At 47.3% G+C, this 17,317-nt stretch overlaps 1 protein-coding gene and 1 long non-coding RNA gene across 2 annotated transcripts in view; one reads left to right on the forward strand and one right to left on the reverse strand.

Annotated features, from left to right (window-relative positions):
* Positions 1 to 2,248: 2,248 nt before the first annotated feature.
* Positions 2,249 to 5,942, reverse strand: LOC102689915 (uncharacterized). Its single transcript, XR_011185526.1, has 3 exons — positions 5,835 to 5,942; positions 3,074 to 3,383; positions 2,249 to 2,782 (listed from the first exon to the last, which is right to left on the reverse strand). It is a non-coding gene; the product is annotated as an uncharacterized lncRNA (long non-coding RNA).
* pak4 (p21 protein (Cdc42/Rac)-activated kinase 4) overlaps positions 5,595 to 17,317 on the forward strand; it is a 41,107-nt gene continuing 29,384 nt past the window's right edge. Inside the window, exon 1 of the mRNA XM_069186375.1 lies at positions 5,595 to 6,212. The gene's annotated coding sequence lies outside the window, so the exon portion shown is untranslated. The remainder of the gene's footprint in view (positions 6,213 to 17,317) is intronic.

Here is a 17,317-nt window from a genome sequence, read left to right on the forward strand (position 1 = left end):
CGGCCGCTGGGTTGAGGTACAGCCCCGGGGTCTCAGGCTGATCCCGGAGGCTGCTGAGGGTTCTGCTGGGCTGCTCCTCGTCCTGGGTGGGCCCTCCGCAGCTCGTCGTGCTCCTGGTCACTGTCCACCTCCTCCAGCCGCTCGGGGGCTTCGGAAATGAGCCATGCGGAGGCCTGCCAGCCGGATCAGAGGGAGGAGGCTGTGAATGCACCCTCGTTAGCCAGCTGGGGAGAAAACTGGGCCTGGGCGGTTCTGCAGGGCTCTGCTGGCTCTGGACTTTCTGGCTGGGCCTGTCCAGGCTGGGTCCCGGCCAAGTGCGGGCTTCCCGTCTGCGTCCGGGTGTGGCGGTGGCGAACACGGGGTTCCGGATGACCGGGCTGGCCAGGGGTGGAAGAGGGAAGTGGCGATGAGCAGACCATCCGGGGGGGGAGCTCTCATCGTCCTGCTGGGGCCCCCTTACTGCGGGGCAGGCCCCCCTCTCCCTCTCTTCCTCTCTGGTGTAGGGGTTCCGGATGATGAGCTCCGCCAGCGTCCCAGCGCCCTCCCGGCGCAGCAGTCTCCTCCAGCCCCCGGGGGGACCAGACCCCTCACGCTGAGCCTGCTGGGAGTCCTGGGGGCCTCCATGTCCACTTCTGCCCTCCTGCTCCTCGTGGATCAGCTCTGGCGGCCCGGCGCATTCCTCCGGTCTCTGCGGCCGCAGGCGGCCCTCTCCTCTCTTCCCACGGCTGTGGTCCTCGCGGGGATCCCGCGGGACTCCGCCCGACCCCCCAGTGTGGTCCTGACACAGACGCCCCGTCTGCTCCGGCCCCTCTGACTCCTTGAGCAGAAACCGGACCACTGCCTTGTGCCCCTCGCGAACGCCGTAGGCCAGTGCCGTCCGCCCCTGCTCGTCCGAGATCCCTGGGTCAGCCCCGTGGCGGAGCAGGAGTTTCACCACGTCCAGGTACCCCCGCTCGCTGGCGAGGCTCAGCGCGGTGCGCCCGCCCTCGTCCCGCAGGTTCACATCGGCGCCCTTTGCCAGCGCGAGCCTGAGGAACAGGGTCCTGTCCGCTGGCCTGGGCAGCAGGGCGGCGCACATCAGCACTGTCCGGCCCGCGGCCCCCCCGGCCCCCCCAGCCCGCGTGTTCACAATGCTCTCTCCCCGGGCAGCGAGGATGAACCTGGCCAGCTGGACTTTCCCATCCGACATGGCCTGGAGGAGGGTCCCCGTCGCCGCGCTGTCCTCGCGGCGTGCGGCCTGGCCTGCAGCCGTGAACATGCCCCGGCGGCCGGGCTGCAGGGAAAGGACGCTGGGAAGGTGTCCGCGCAGGGTCACAGGACAGGAGTGCCGCTCGGCCGCCTGTCTGCAGCGCTTCGCGGGATCAGCGCGGATGAACGCGAGTCCCCCCTTCCATCTGCATGGCTGTTCCCTGGATCACGAATCGATCTGAGCGCTGCAGCCTGGAAGGCACATCGCTCTCTGCTCTCTCTCGCCACGTGCCGGCTGGCTCCTTCTCCCCCCCCTGCCCTGGCTCTCTCCAGCTGCTGCTCCTCCCTTTGTGGTTCACGACACGACAAACAACAACAACGGCAGAAGGAACGATCCCTCTCCCTTTGTCCCCTTCTCCTCCTCCTCTCTCCTCGATCTCAGGCGGCTGCGGAGAGGTTGCTTCGCTGGGGTTGCCATGGCGACGCGTGCCGCCAGGCAGGGCGGGCTTGCAGGGGAGCCCCGGCGGACGAGGGCTTTAGCGCCGTGCCCGCCCTGGCGCGGCTGAGCCCCAGCAGCCGACACCAGGAGCCCACAGCGGTCCCAGCAGGGCCACCAGTTGTGCTCAGTTAACCCATGCAGGATCTGATTGTTTAAGGAGTTTTTTTTTTTTGGAATTGCAGATGAGCCTTTTCTTTTATTGCGTGCCCTGGGTCGCACAGTGGCGTGGCAGGCAGTTAGCACTGCAGCCTCACCGCTGTTGGACTCTGGGGCTGGTCCTGGGTTGCTGTGGCGTCTGTGTGGAGTGTGCATGTTCCACTAGTGCTCACATGGTCTTCTTCTGGGTGTTTGGGTGTCTTCTCACCTCCAGGCATATGGATATGGATTTTTCTAAATTTGCCCTGTGCTTCCAGGATAGTCTTTGGCTTCCTATGACCCATCAAGGCAAGCAGCTCTCTGTGTGACTAGGTCGATTATACATCCTGGCAGTTTGGCACTGTCAGTTGCATTGAGACTCTGCCTTCTTTCTACGATTTCATTCGTGTGCCCTTTTTTTTCTCTGACACGCATTCACCATTTGGCACGCTGTGAGCTCCACAGTGCCAGCAGGAGAGCTAGTCCAGGCCTGAGAAGAGGTGCCTCTCTCAGGGAGACGCCCTGCAGTTCACAGAGTCGACTGGACCGTGGCTGAGCCACACCCACCCTAACCTGCCACCCTTCGGGGAAACCCTGAGCTGGCTTCCGCAGTGACCCGGCTCACACATGAAACGTCAGGGCCTTGGTCCTCAGTTTGCACTCTGTCACAGCCTTTACTGATGGAGCCTCTTAGGAGCCCACGTCATCTTTGTCTACCGCTTTTTTTGACAATGGCTAGGGAAGTAGCAGTGCATGCATGATCATAATCTCCGATCGATGCTGACATTTACCCACTGAGTGCAGTTCCTGTTGTGCAAGCAGTGTGCATCTCTAGGGGTGCTTGTCTTTTTCCTCCCTGCTTCTCTACGGTCGTACCTCTGCTCTTACTGTCATGTCTTTCACAGAAGATGACGTCTCTGCTTTCTGCCCCACAGAGTGCTGCACTGGCATCGACTGCACCTGGAATACAGTGGGATAAACTGGTCCCTTTTCAAATTGTGTTGAATTCACCATTTAAAACACTTCTCGTTTGGTGGACATCATAAATGACAATAGCTGTTTCAAACCAATGTTTTCCCAAATGTATTCTACAGTTGGTGTATCTCTGCTAAGCTCTGAAGACCTTAAAGAGATGCAAAGAAAGCAAGCCGGGTTTTGGGCTTTAGCACCACGGTTGGATAACTTGCTCCATACCTCCACAACTGTTTGCGTAAAGAAGTGCCGCCTGTTTTCTGTTTTAAATTCACTTACATATAGGTTTCCCTTGTGTCCTCAGGTTCCCTCTACAGAAATCCTCTGGGTTAACCTTACTGGTGACTTTGAGGATTTTAAACACTTAAATCAGGTTCCCTCACAGTCTTCTCTTTTCAAGACTAAAGAAATTCAGTTCTTGTTGTTCCTAAGTCTTCAGGGAAGGGAGTCTGATGGTTTTCAGTCTCTTGATAGGTGGCTGTTGAGTGTTGGGCTCTTCCACATTAAGGGCATGATGATGGTGGTTCAGTATCAGGTGGGATGTTACTGTTTGTCAGCAATCTTCATCATGGAGAGTTGCAGTGCTCCTCTGAAGACAGGAGATCAAACGGAGACAAGAAACATTGACTTTGTTTAGCCTAAACACAAAAATGCATTCAGTACACAGACTGCTGTACTTGCATGCATACAGATCTGGCATGCATATGTTGGGTACTATAAATAAGATAGAATTTTATTTCGTTTTTAAGTTATCCAGCAAGGATATTTTCCAAGAAACAAAGAAAATACTTTTTTAAAAACAGGTATATGAGCATGTTTTAATATGTTTGTAGTGTTGGGGGTTAAATAAACTGAAAAAAACATTTTATTTATTGAGCTGAGCTGTAATTTCACAGATGACAGCCTCAGACTGCCATAGTTAGGCAGTCACGCTGGCTGCCCTGGGGGTTGTGTTCTGAATGCATCTGTATTGATTTCCTCATGTACAGCAGGCAGTAGCCTTTCTCTTGCCTTTGCCCAGTTATTTTCCCTTTTGTATATCCCATTACCCCTTCAGCTATTTGAAACAGCTGAAAATTAACAGTATAGCCGAGGACCCCGCCTTCAATATTCTTGTTTCACCAGCATCTCTCGATCCAAATGAGTGTTGTTGGTTTTTTTTACATTCCAAGCAAATTTGACACAACCCAGAGGAGACACAATGCAATGACATAGACGTGCATTTTAAACTGAGAACAGGAGGCCCTTCTTTATACAAAGGGTTGTGGGAGTATGAAACAAGATACCTAGCTATACTGTTGAGGCTGATACCCCCTGGCTTCTTTCAAGCAATGACTGGATGAGATCCTTGGATCAATTAGCTACTAACTCCCAAACAGGCCAGATGGGCCACTTAGCGTCCTCTTACTTCCTTATGTGAAAACTGAATTTGAAAGTGTGTTCTAATCTGTTTATGGACAACGTCCTGTCATTGAGTATGTCCTTCCCCAGCCTAATCTGGGTGGGTGACACTAAGCGTTCGGTATTTGATTGCGTTTTCACCTGGATTTGTTGTCATTTTCGAGACAGAGGAGCTTCTGCTACCATTAATAACGATTTTTGACATCCGTCTCCTTCAGTATCGTACTACTGCTGTTCCCATCTCCTGTTACCTGATATATTGAAAACCTGCAGTTGTGTTGCTTGTCATTTTCAGCAGATGCAGTCAGAGCAAATGTCTTTTTCACTTTCACTGCATTATTGAACTTTGTCTTGCCATTTTCTAGCTGAGAACTCCTACAGAAGTGACAAACTCTCTGCAGAATACATATCCTTAGCAACACACATCCTCACATAAAATAGGTTGAAGTTGGAAGCATATTAGTTTCCAAGCTATTCACATTCCAGACGATGCTAGATCCTGTTGCATATTAAATACATTCATCGAATATTCATTCAAAGATCATTTGCATTTATTTTATCCCCCTGGCAAGAGAACACATCACACCACCCACTCAATGAAAAACTAGCTTTTCTACCAAATGAAAAACCCTTTTTAACCCTTTGAGGGGTTAGGGGTTAGGGTTGTGTGTTCTACCTGTGTTTGCATGGGTTTCTGCTGGGTTCTCTGGTTCAGTGCACAGTCCAAAGATGTTATGGTAAGATCTTAACCCCAATTTAATTAAGTAGGTTAACTGGCTTCTGGTAAAATTGGCCCTGGTGCAAGTGTGGGTTGTCTGTGTGTGTGTCTGCCCTCTGATGGACTGGCATCCTGCCCAGGGTGTGCCCTGCCTTGTGCCCATTGATCGCAGGGATTGTCTCTGGCTCCCCTGGCACCCTGTATTGGATAAAGCAGTTAGATGTAGGATGTGTGGATATCATCTTCAAGAAAACATGTTTTAGGCTCAGAACACAAAAGCCCATTCATGTAATTCACTGAATTGTGCGATGACCTTAGCAGTCAGGAGCACTTAGATATTTAAAATGAGCCCCACCCCTGTGAATGTCTGGAGCTGTCGATTTGGCCTCGATTTGATTCTCAGATCAATGTTTTCAGCACGATTGTGCAGCAGGTTTCAGACATGAAGTAATTTTAGAGCCATCTTCTTTTAAATGAATCCTGAACAGACCCCTACACACACACACAGCCAGACTCTGAGGTATGGTCTGGTTTTCCTCCAACGTGACCTTTTCTCTTCTACCGATGTCACATGATGACTATTATGTCCATGTTAGGCTCATTCGTTGCTTACTGGTGGCGTGCTTTCTAACGAAGACTTGTTAGTTTTATCACCCACGGCTCTCAAGATTTAGTTTCTCCTTAGGCAGGTACCCTTTACAACAGCAAAGCTGATTGATTTAATTCAGACACACACAATCTTGCGGTAAATATTTTTTTTCCTGGAATCCTGCAGTTGTTTTTTTTGCCCGCAGCATAAACTGCACACATTAGACTCCAACATAATACGATAAAGATCCGATCGACTTGGCAGGCAATTAACATATTGTCAATTAACTATCTCATCATCTTAGGGCGAATCCCTTTCGGCGACATAATTACATTTTACATCTTCGGAAAACAGCTTCTGGTGGAGAGTATGTTATATTTAGACTATAACAAGGAGCGAAACCGAATGCGGCAGAGGCGATTTTAAGGGTCCGTTACTGAGACAAAACTGAAGTCCGGAGACTCTGGCTCCTGTACTGTCCAGCAGTCAGTCCGCGGTTGCTAGGGGCTCAGTTCCTACGCTGGTTGCTATGGAGCTGGAGTGACTCCAATGTCCCGGATATTGCGATCCCTGTCCCAACATGGCGACGAGAAAGTGAGGTCGCGGCTGGGGATCTACGGAATAGGATATAATCAATAACAGCAGAGAGAGAAACTCGCTGGGGTTTTTCGGAGTTGCTTTAGAACGGGAGACACCAAGGAAACACCCAGGTAGGAAACGATATAAACTTCATACATTGTTTGGCTTTATATTTTATTATTTTTTGTATCTTTTGTGAAAGGGTCAGTGGAGTTCAGTCGTGGCTATCTACAGTTTCTACTTTGTCATTTGTGAAAACTTGCGGTGTGGCTCAAGAGCTAGGTCGTGTCCAAGTATCGGAGGTTGTTTTGTTTTTAAATTTTAGTGGATTATTCGCCCTTCTTTCGGCGAAAACCGAAACCGTTGACCTATTTAGGAATGTATCTGAAAATCTGTGCAAGTCCGGTCGTGGTTTGTTTTTTTCCCAATCGTTTTCAAAACAAACAAAAATCAAACCGGAGCACACCGCAAGACCTGGCTGTCGTGGTCACTCGTCCAGGTCAGGCTGCGTTTGGATCGATGTGTTGGGCAGTTCTCTGAAGTGGACCTACAGCATGGCACACTCCGCGAGTCCAAACACGATTATTATCAGCGTGACTTATCATTATGAGCTGCAGTATACGGGGAAGAAATGCAGTTTGCTCCACTTTCCGGCAGCGGATTCATGTTGGATCAATTCAACATACCGTCCTGTGTTTCGAGTCCTTTTGCAGCCATTATTGGACCATATCAAGACATCTGCTGTACTTGGGAAATGTTCATGTGATACTCCTGGGCGAGTGCTGATCTCCACGTACACCACAGCGCGCATTTAGTGCCCGTCTTACGGCAGAAACGACTACTGTGTGTGTATATATATATGTGTGTGTAAATCGTATGTAATAAATACTGTCGTGCGGCGCAGTAGCCGCTGCTGATACAGAGTAATCGTGCCGCGGGGCGCCGACACCCCGTCCACTCCGGCTGGGTGGTCGTGTGCGGCGTCCCTTGTGAAAGTTGGGAGAACATGAGGGTGTGAGGCGGAGAGGGGAAACCGAGGCACAGCAAATCATGTGACTGCAAATGTGCGATATATTGGTAACGTGCAGGACTTGACACCTCCCTGTGAAGAAACCTGCCGCCCCCAGAAATGCCTTTCCTTATTTCTTAGAAATGAAATCGCAGGCTCTTGGCGCATTGGTGATGGACCACCTGTTGACTCTTACATTCGGGTTTATCTTTTTAATTTCTGTGCTTCCAATTACACTGCTGCTTTTTTTTTAATAAGTGATTGGGATCGTAATTCTACCGCCGGTATTTTAATAAAGTGTCGCTGTTGTTGTTTGTAATTTAACGGTATCGATCGGTGCGGTCTGCATCGTGCTGGTTCCCAATAACGATTTACAATTCACTGATAAGACTCTTTGGGAGAAAGCTGCCAGCGGAAACAGATATGGGTGTGTGAGGTTGTTTTGAGATCAGGGTTGTTTAAGGTTTGTCTGTCAAGCCGCTCCGTGAAGCTAAGTGCTGACCTTCAAAGGTTTCATTTGATCACTTCGTGTAAAAGCGAGAAAACCGCATCACTGATGAACAAGGGAGCAGCGCAGAAATTGACAGAGGGTTCAGCAATCCCAATGAGCACATTTGCCATTATTTATCCTCTTCCTCGCCTGACATGTCCCTTCCCTGAAACACCTGTCCTTCACGTCTAAATTGCTTCTACCCCAAAATTTCTTCTAAATAATCATCTGTTGTCCCAGACACAGGTAAATATTATTACCTTCTTTGTCCTTTTTCTGAAGGGCACTTTCCTGATCAGATACTCAACAGGACAGCGTGGTGGCGCCGTGGTTTGCATTGCTGGTGTCCCAGCTTTACTTCCGGACCAGGGGTGCTGCCTGTGTGGAGATGGCGTGTTCTCCTCATGCTGGCGTGTTCTCCTCATGCTGGGCGCTCCGGTTTCCTCCCACAATCCCAAAACATTCTGGAAGGCTAATTGGCTTCTAGCGAGGAAAAAAAAAACCCTGCGTTTGGCCTGAGATCGACTGGTGTCCCATCCAGGGGGTACCCCGCCTTTGCACCCGTTGTTTGGCCGGATAGGCACGGCTCTCCCGCGGCCGTGAATCGGAAGAAGCAGTTGGAAAATGGACGGATGGCGATATTTAACATTTGTTTTCTAAATAAAAAAAATAAAGGCTAAAGGGATATTTCGCTCTGGAACAAGACACTCTGTTATTCTCTAGTTATTCGTGTGACTGTTCCCCACATAAAAGGCAGTTAACACATGGATAGCAATGTCAGTAGTGCAACACGCTGCACTCTCAGGTTAGTGGAGGAGGTTAGTGCACTAATAAATAGTGGTCAAATAAAAGTGACCAGTACGCGAGTCACATGTGCTTTAATAATCTTCAGTAGCAATTCCTTCAGCTTCCTTTTTCTCTCAAAGTGGAAGGTCTGGCTCTGAATTGGTTTTGCATCTGGGTTTCGGATGGCACATGCCTGCTGGTTGAGAGTGGCTGAGTTAGACATGACTGCCATTCCCCTTTGGATCCATTCCTTCCTTTCCTGGAACACGGCCGGCCTCATGTCGAGAGGTCAAAGGTTATAACATTAAGATACCTAGGGCAGCTCCAGGAGGGGAGAGAGGGCATCAGGCCTTGAATGCCTGTGGTGTACTGTTCAAAACAGTACAGTGTAATATAGGATTATATACTGTAGCAGCCTTAGTTCTTCACATGGTCAACTTCAAGGCACTTTGCACAAAGCAGTAAAGGAAAAGAAGCTCAAGGAGCTGCCATTCCCCTTTGGATCCATTCCTTCCCTTCCTGGAACACGACCGGCCTCATGTCGAGAGGTCAAAGGTTATAACATTAAGATACCTAGGGTACAGTACAGTGTAATATAGGATTATATACTGTAGCACCCTTAGTTCTTCACATGGTCAACTTCAAGGCACTTTGCACAAAGCAGTAAAGGAAAAGAAGCTCTACGTGATGAGCCTTCAGTTTGGCCTTTTTAAAAAAAAAAAAGAAAGCAGGATGCAGCTGTACACTCTGATTTCAATCCGGAGGGAGTGCCGTAGATAGGGAGCTTGATAACTACTTTATGGGCTGCCCACTGTTTACTGCTGCACTCTGAAAATCCACTGAAGGCAGATCTGCCTAGACAGGGAGGTTGCCAAAATTTCTACAACGTCACAGTGTGCCCAAAGCATTCAAGAAGTGCAAAGTGGAATTTTTTAGCACTATTTAAAAAGAGGAACATAACTTTGAGAACCGTTCTCAGCCTAAACTGAAATTAAAACGAGTGCATGCTAACCAAGTACACGTATACAGGTAAGACACTGTAAAAAAAGTAATAAAAGGGCATTCTTTTCTGAGCACAATGTCTACCGCAGGAATATTCACGGTGGCATCCACGGGGCCGTGCGTACAGGAGCCTGGCGTTCAAACGGCAGTTCAATTTGTTCCCCCTCTACACGCAGCACATAGCCGAGGAGTCATTAAGTTGTTCTGCTGGTCGCCTGCTGTGCTAGCGAGGAGAAATTCAATTAAAATTGCTGGTTGCTGTGACGCACTCTGCTGATTGTGAAATTGGGGAAAGAACATGACTTTTTTGTCTCGTTGGTTTTGGAGACTGGTTGGGTTTAGGAGAGCTCAAGTGTATTATTATTATTATTATTTTGTTTGAATGACGCTGTAATCTTGTGTTGGTGTGCAGTTTTTCTGGAGCAATCTGATTGCAGTATGTTGCTCAAGAGAACATCAGCTGTACTGCACCTGGGATTTGAACCCTCAGCCACACAGTGAGAGGTCCAGTGCTCTATGTCCCGCCTTCTGTTCACTGCTGTGTGTAAGTGTTCGCCCTGGAGTTTTTACACCCCAGATTCAGTTCTGCTGAGCAGAGGCCATAGAGATAGATTAAACTGTGCAGACGGGTATTTTGTCTTACCTACATTGAGTGATATTTCTTTCTCTGTGAAATTTTGGAAGGGCTTGGAGATCTCTAGTTATAACAGGCTTGGGCCTGCCACATTTAGAAATGTTCTCCTATATGAAAATTTGGTCATGAGATAATGGTAATTTATTGCCCAGCTTGTGACAGCACACAAGAAACATCAGTAACTGAACCTGAAAGGAAAGGCCACTTTGCTGGAAAGTTTGTTTTTGCAGAGTGAGGTGAAACACTTTGCTCCATATTCCCAGTGTTGTAAGCATGTGGTCTTCTCACTGTCCCAGCTCTTCCGGGTGCCTGAAAGAGCCACCAGAGTTTTTTTTTTTCCCCAACAGAGAAGGAGGTGAGGTGTAATGTGTTTATCTTCGCTTGCTTTCAAACTGACAACTGCAGGAGACAGCTCTCCCTGGTGTACTGTGATGTACTGTTTTTTAATAGACTATAGCTGGGTGTCTTGACAGCACAGGATAGGAAGCATGATTCCTTAGCACAGCTGCAGTGTGTGTTTCCCTTCAGTAAGAATGCACAGTAATGCACTGGTCTCCTCTTTTCAGTGGTTAAGGATGGTTTCATTCATATGCCCAGATAAACTTAAAGCATAGCTGCAGAAACTGTAAATCTACAGTAATATAGAATTGTAAATGTAGTTCAGGTGGGTAGCTGCATCAGCATGCGTAGGCTGCAAAGGAGCAAGTAAAGGTTTATTCCAGGCTGAAAAGAGAAGAAAGAAAACACAACATTTCGGCCATGGAGCCTTCTCACACTTGAAGAAGGCTCCACGGCCGGAACGTTCTCTTCTTTCTTCTCTTTTCAGCATGGAATTAAACCTATTGTAGAATTGTAAATACTACCAAAACCACATAAAAGTGGGCTATACACTTTCAAACAAAACCATTTCACAGTGCTTGTGCAGAATCGGTCCCAGATTTGTGCTGCAGAGGAAACAAGGTGGGGTGATGCAGTTTGTTTCAAATAAGCACCCCAGGGGCTCAGATAAAGTCTTTGGGCCTGTTACCACCTGCTGCTGTGCGCAGGAACAAAGCCGCGCAGGGTTCTTCCTGTTCATTTACGGGAGCCCTAGAGCCGTGTAAACTGCTTTGCAGCAAAACGTGAGCAGGCTCGAGCGAACCTGGTGGGAAGGTGACGCCTCCGCACCATTCCCATTCCCATTCCCCTTCAAAGTGCAACGTGCAACAGGAATTGGATTGTTGTGAACATAAGGAAGATGATGAACAAGAGGACAGGATCCTTGGATCTAGCCTTCACTCGAAGGAAAGCGGATTATTGGGTTCAACACCGTTGAGAAGGTAGTTCCAGACTCCCACAACCCTTTGGGTAAAGAAGCACCTCCTGTTCTGAGTTTTAAATGCACTTCTGTGTGTTTTCCACTTGTGTCTTCTGGTCCGTGTTTCACACACGTGGTTCTGAAAAAGCCCGCTGAAAAGACTTGGTCATTGGCTTTGAGGATTTCAATGTTTCTGGTCCCCTGGTTGTCATCTCTGCTTGAGACTAAAAGGTTTCAGGTCTTTTACCCTGTTAGCGTGGGGTATCCCAGAATGCATCCTGTTGCTCTTTTCTGGACTGTGCCGGAGCAGTACACGTTTGCGACATGGTGAGCAGAAGTATAGAGTATTCTTAATGAGGTCTAGCTCGTACATTGTACAATAATAACACCCATTGATATGATTGCCATGATTATACTGAACACGTCATACTCCTTGCGTCTGTCAGTTTGATCTCAATCTTTCTTTAATTTCATTTTCTGCTTCTGTAGTGTTTGCCAAACATCCTCACGTCTTCAGACTTGACTAATGTGTTAACTATATTAGAATCCCAATCCCGGATAGACGAGTAATTCAGAAATAGCAGTGGTTCTGGTACAAATGCCTGTGATATTCCACTAATCGCATCACTTGTCTGTACTCTGTTTTCTGTTAACCAATTCTCAGTGCAAATGCACACATTTTCCTGTTCACCATCGTGAATGTGTGGGGAACCTTATCAAAAAGCTTCTGAAAATCTATATCCCTGAGCTTATCATGTCATGAGCTCTGGGTGCATCCACTAGTGTTGTTGTTTCTTCAGAGATCTTTTAACCAGTTGTTAAGCCAGGACTTGCCTTCTCTGACACTACCCTAAGATCTAGGTGATCCCCTAATTCTCATAATTGTTTCCATAACCTTACATGTAATTGCGGTCACAAAGTTAATACTATGGAGAGATATTTAAATCTGTGCATTTGCTTGCCAGTTGTTTGTGAGTGAGTGTGGAGAGACTAAGGAGCGGCAGGCAGGCCTGCGTGTCTGACACCTGCACTTGTTCGACAGGGTGTGAGCTCCACTGTGCCTCACAGGAGAGTGAGCTCCAATCAGAAGACGCGAGTTGTGCTCACTGGCGCCAAGCCTGTCCTCGTCCCGCAAGTCACACGAGTGACCTTTGGGGAGAAAGAAAGCCAAGAGGGTCCTGCTCTGCTGGGGGACTCCTGGTCAAACCACTGCTGTCCGTGTCAACCTTGCGCTCAAGATTCAAGGGGCGATTTGGATTTTAAGAATGACGTTGATGTCAGCATCGGAAATGCAAGAGCAGATATGGCAGTCAAAACCTCTTACAGAAATCCGCAGTGGTTTTGATTTGAGGGAAGCAATCGGACACGAGTCCAGTGACCTTTTCAGTCTGGCAGGTGGCCGCCATGTGGACAGCGGTGATGGCACAGTAAGAATGGCAGCGTGCCAGGCAGCACTGGGTGTGTTCAGTTCCCTCGCAGCTGGAATTGGATACCAGGCACTATCACATTTCCAGGCTTACCATGGATTTTCTCCGCAAGAAATTGTTGTGATCACTGTCAGTCAGTTTTGTTCAGTTAAGGGGAAAATTCCTCTCGCATGCAGACACCCACAGAACACTTTTAAACACATGCATATAAATGCGCTCATACCAATTGTCACTGAGAATCTGTGCTCTGAAGATTTTCGAGACTGTGCAGCTCTGGTGCAAGGATTTAAAACCAGGAGAATTCTAAGCACAGAGCTATCGCCTGTCTTCAAGACTGAATGCCTTGGTGTACATTTTTAACTGTGCACTTGAATTGTTGTGTGGTGACCCACAGCTCGACGTGTCTTTCTGGGCTTTTTTTGTGTCGTAAAGTGGATGTGTTGGCGCTCAGGAAGATCTTAAGTGATTTCCTCAGCCTTCATTAATGCTACTACCCATTCCGGTTGTTCTTGATGCTATTGTGCAATCCCCTTGCACTGCTAAATGGGTGGATCCTTCATATGCATGAGACCACAAGTGAAACGTTTGAACTGGCCAATCCCTAGATAGGTTATAAACAAGGATGATCCCCTGCTAAATTTCTGAGCACCCTTTGAAATCAATCAATCAAGAATCTGGTTAATCTTTGTGAGTGGGACTATGATCGGCTTCTAGGTTGTCTATTTTCACAAAACAGTTTTAAAAAAAAAACCCATTTGATTATGTGTTTTTTTAAAGTCAAAATAATTTCTACAGGCTGCAGGCACTTGACCAATCGGATCAGAAGACACTACTTTTATGTCTGTTTGCTTTTCCCAGAAGACCCTTTGATGCCATGTAATACTGTTTGACTAGCGTTTAAGAATTAAGTACTTTTTTACAGCATCGCATTTTGAGTGCAAGGAAAATCACATTGTAGTGTCTTCCTGTATGTGTCTTTGCGGGTACGCTACACTGGATCATGATAATCTGTGCGTCTTCTCAGCGCTCTAGAAGGGTTGTTCCAGTGGACAGGAGGACCCCCTCTTTCTCTCACATGTACACACTTACCGGCTGATGCCTATTTCAGCTCGGTGCAGTGGGGGGCTGCGAGCAGGGAGAGCGCTCTGTGCCGGGCACTCGAGACATTCCTGACATGCCTGAGTGCTCCTGCCTGCCCCTCACACTGAGCACTCTCGCCCTCCCAGCAGCGGCAGCCAAGCGGAGGGGGCAAGGCCCTCTGTCTCGCAGCTGTGAGGCATGAGCAGGAGACTTCAATTGCTCAGCCATCCTGTTTTCATCTCGTAAACTGAAGGAGCTGCCCCCCCACCTACTGTACTCTTTAAATGGGCTGGCACAGGTAGGGATTCCTTGCATCTACTTCAAAGTGGATCTCGACGGGGAGGGGACAGAGTGACCCACTACATTACTGTACATGTGTGTGACCAGACAAACTGCAGTGCCTCGGACTCAGTATACTTTTTGCATCGACTGACATGTTTTTTTTTTCCACTACTACATATTGATTGTTTCCCACAACATATTTATTGTTCTTGTTTTATGTGTTATGTGTGTAATACACTCTCTACATTGTGTCTGCTGTACTGTGCACGCATGTCCCGAGAGATCAGCACGCATAATAGTTCCAATGGACATATGCCAATAAACTCCTCTAATTTGCATTCATAATTGGTTGTGCACTAATAATAAAGTAGATTTTTAACTTACTGTGAAGAGCTATGCATTTCTGCTTTATTTCTAATTTCATTTTGCATCGCCTTATTATCATAAATCAATCATATTTGACTGGGGTTAAATTTGATGTGTTAAATACGAAAATAACTGTTGACACTCTCCACATGTGGGTGCACAGCCCTGCCATATTATAACAAACGCCACTGTGTTTATTGCACACTATTAGAATAAAGGGCTGCCTTGCATTCGAGCATCAACAACTGAAGAAAATATTTTTTCATGTCTCTGTAGTATTGCAGTTGACGTTATGTTGTATGTTCCACACAGTACGTGTAATCTTGGGCAAAGCTCTTCAGCTTGGCTGCTGCAGTTTGCTCAGTATTTTTATTTTAAGGTCCTGTTGGTTTTTTAATGCCAGTCCTGTTGTCTCCTGTCTCCTCCATGTCTCTCTTCCTCCCACTCTCTGGCCCCTCAAAACAGACAGGCCTGCTTTTAATTTGGAAGGTATAAAAACAGCTACTGCAGTGTTTGCACATTGTGGCTCACCAGTGCCCATTAAAATACTTGGAGCTCAGCTTGCCCCATGGAAATGTCGCACTGTGCATTTTCTGTGTTTTTTTTCTCTTCATTTCCGTCCTGAAACAATGTGCGGCTTGTAACCCTTGTGTTGCAACAACAATTTTGAAACGTCAACTTTAACCTGGTCAAGTCCGGCGCCCCGGTGCGACAAGATGGACAGCACTGTTGTGGAGACAAAAAAGCAAGCAGAATCCAGAGGACATCTGTGTAGCAAAGCCTGTTGGGCTGTTAACATGGAAGGATAGTGTCTAAATTCAAATTGACAAATTTGTGTTTTGGTAAGGTACTCTGCACAAAGGACGCCAGTGAGTATACTTTTTTTAAAAAAAAATGTAAAGCAAAGTAAGTCACCTCGCGGGATAAACCATCCCGATTTTCCCAGGACAGTCCCCGTCTTGGGCACCATGTTCAGGGATCCCAAAGTCTTCCTGAATTTTTTTTTTGCTTTTGTGAATGGTGTGCTGATTTTGTCCAGCTTTTGCAAATCCCACGTGAAGTGGTTATGGAGCGGTACTGCCCTGAGCACAGTTTTGCCCTTAACAATACTAGTAGTGTTGCACTTTGCCCCCACTGGCCGAAAACAGTTCCGTTTTTTTAGTCTGTGGGCTTTCCTGACCTATTTTGGACAGATCACCAGATACTTTATTACATGTTCTGGCTTGCATTTCAGGAATAAAAGGCTTTTTGACGAGCTTATAGGAAGTGTTCACTTCATTTACACCTCTAGTGTAAAGAGAGTGATTTGAGACTTTTAGAGCACTGTGAATCTGCTTCAGGAACAACAGCTTAAAGCACAGGGAAAACTTACAGAGAAGTGCAGCACATGATGTGTTTTAGTCAGTACACGCTGTATTCTATTTTAGTGTGTCCTAGGCTGGGGGATCCTGAGCTGCCTACCTCGTTAGTGGGTGTATGTAGCTTTGTCTCTGACAACAACAGGGCGTAATCGGAGCACACACTGGTTTGCTGTCAAGCAAAGACTTGCAGCCTGTTTTGAGTGCAGGTGACTTGCCTTCCAGTCAAGATGGGGTTTTTCTACTGTAACCACAGTTTTCCTGCCTGAGGTTTTTAAAGAGCACTTGGTGTGTGTGCTATGAGGATGTGTTAAACTGCAGGTGACAGGAAAATTCACGTGCTTTTGTTTTGTTACAGTGTTACAGCACCTGATAGCTTTCTGTGGAGCCTTTTCAGTCACAAGCAAATGGTAGTCTGTATTCTGCAATCACTGAGTTTGGCCAAGTGACTTGCAAAGGTATTTTGCTCGAAGTAATATGCTGTGACACCTGCTCCTCTGAAACAAGAGGAACCATTATGTTGCATAAACCTGTGCAGGCGTTTACAGAACCATGCAACCCATGACTAGGGTATCAGTAGGGTGTCAAATAAAGTGCCAAAAAGGCATTGATGCCTCAAAACACTGTGGAAAATTGCTGCTGTGGAAATTAACCTTATAAGCATTAAAAATGAGACAGGGCATCTGCAAAATGCATCAGGGTGCACCAGTAAACGTGAGAAAAATATACAAACGAGAGCATGGAGCTTGTGTTATTACAGTCCGCGCCGCAGCAGCCAGAATTAGGCGAGAAAGAGCATAAGCTCCTTCTTCTGGATGTGGGATTCCTCCACTTATTAACTAGGTGGAAGAGGAAATGGGGAAGTGTCAATTCATTAATTTCGAACTGTCAAAGGGAACTGTGTGTCACTTGGAAGGTTTGCATCCTTTGCAACTCAAGGGAAGTTTCTTGTTTTGCTGCCGATGCATCAGGGGTAGTGGACGGTGAGATCCGATCAGGTTCCAACCTGTCCCTCCTATCAGTATTCATATCCCTGCGCTCGTGCTGGGAAAACAACACATAGAGCTGAGGGGAAAGGGGACTTGTATTCACTAGAACACCACAAGACCTTTGGCTCACTGATTGAATTGAGTAAAAAAGGTCTGACAGTGACCCCCTTCCTTCTCTCTTGTTTCCACATCTCTGTCTCTCCACCACGGTGGCGCTGCGATCCAAGCGAGGCAGGAGCCACACAGGGTGCAAACCGCTGTGGTGTGGGCAATTTGCAGGGCAGAGCTTAATTACATGGAGAATGAAGAATTAAATGTTCCTGTTCATGCCTTGAACAGTTACTAAACCTATTGCTGCCTTGCGTTATTAATTTCTATGAGCATTTTGGTTTAGATTTAATTCACGAGGCACTGTCTAAGGTTTTGCAATTTCATAATTCGAGAAATACTTGAGATTGTGAGGTGTGTAAGATATTTGTAAAGATTATCAAACCTTTTCATTTGGATATTGTAGGT

Source organism: Lepisosteus oculatus, chromosome 3 (genome assembly GCF_040954835.1).
Source record: "Lepisosteus oculatus isolate fLepOcu1 chromosome 3, fLepOcu1.hap2, whole genome shotgun sequence".
NCBI classification, from domain to species: domain Eukaryota; kingdom Metazoa; phylum Chordata; class Actinopteri; order Semionotiformes; family Lepisosteidae; genus Lepisosteus; species Lepisosteus oculatus.